Consider the following 1,019-nt stretch of genomic DNA (forward strand, 5'->3'; position numbering starts at 1 on the left):
GGAAGGAAGGAAGGAAGGAAGGAAGGAAGGAAGGAAGGAAGGAAGGAGAGAGAAAGAGAGAGGGAAAGAGAGAAAGAAAGGAGAAAGAAAGAAAAAAAACTTTTGTTCTGAGGTCATATAGAATTAAGGTCAGTGGAAAAAGTCTGTCCATTGTGGGAAAATATGAAAGAAGTCCCTGGGATATTGGAGAACAGGCCTTAAAATGCAGTTTCACTGCTTTGCTCCAAATCTGAATCGTGAAAGGAAACTCACAGTTCACCACCACCACCAAAGAAATCAGCAACCTCAGATATGCATCCTTCTAATTTCCACGTTAAGGAAACCTGATGATAACTTGGAGAGGCAGCAGTAAGCCCCTCCCCCAGCACCTTGAATTCTTGGTGGGGGGAGACACTGACTGCTAATTAAGCTTTGGTTTTGTATCTGTAAACACCACTTCTGCCTTATGTAAATAAGATATTTACACCACTTACTTAATGATTATGCAGATAAATAATTTAGAGCCGAGAGACAGAGTCAAACCATTCCTAAGGTTTTTGCCAGTTCACAGACCCCAGCTGAAGACAATGAGTAACAATTTTATTAACTTGGAATCAAAGTGTTGCTTCTGTTGAGAGTGACCCAAGGGATTTAATTGTAAGTGAAGGGGATGTATACTTGCCTGAAATGCAGAAAGAATTTTGAGCTTAGGTTGCCTAATTTTGAAAGTTTTTTTTTTCCCCTCCTCATTGCTAGATTGTTAAATCACCACGGAGGAGAAACTGCTTTGTTTAAATAGCTTTTCTGTTCCAAGAACCAGAGTATTACAACAAACTCCTCGGGTGACAGAGCAAATTGTGCCATAGGTGAAATTACTCAGAGAAAATTTCCAATATTACATCTCCTTCCAGACGTGCCGCAGGCAAGTGAAATCCGCCTAGCAGCTTCTTGCCACAAAGCAGAAATCATTTAAAAAGCCAAGCTCTCAAAAATAAATAAATAAATAAATAAATAAATAAATAAATAAATAAATAAATAAA

The 1,019-nt window shown here is 38.5% G+C and overlaps 1 long non-coding RNA gene across 5 annotated transcripts in view; it reads left to right on the plus strand.

The window, feature by feature from the left end:
• The window catches only part of LOC121020629 (uncharacterized), a 15,904-nt gene that overhangs the window by 12,814 nt on the left and 2,071 nt on the right, over window positions 1–1,019 (plus strand). The window lies entirely within an intron of this gene.

Source organism: Herpailurus yagouaroundi, unplaced genomic scaffold (genome assembly GCF_014898765.1).
Source record: "Herpailurus yagouaroundi ecotype Mexico unplaced genomic scaffold, PumYag 250, whole genome shotgun sequence".
NCBI classification, from domain to species: Eukaryota; Metazoa; Chordata; class Mammalia; order Carnivora; family Felidae; genus Herpailurus; species Herpailurus yagouaroundi.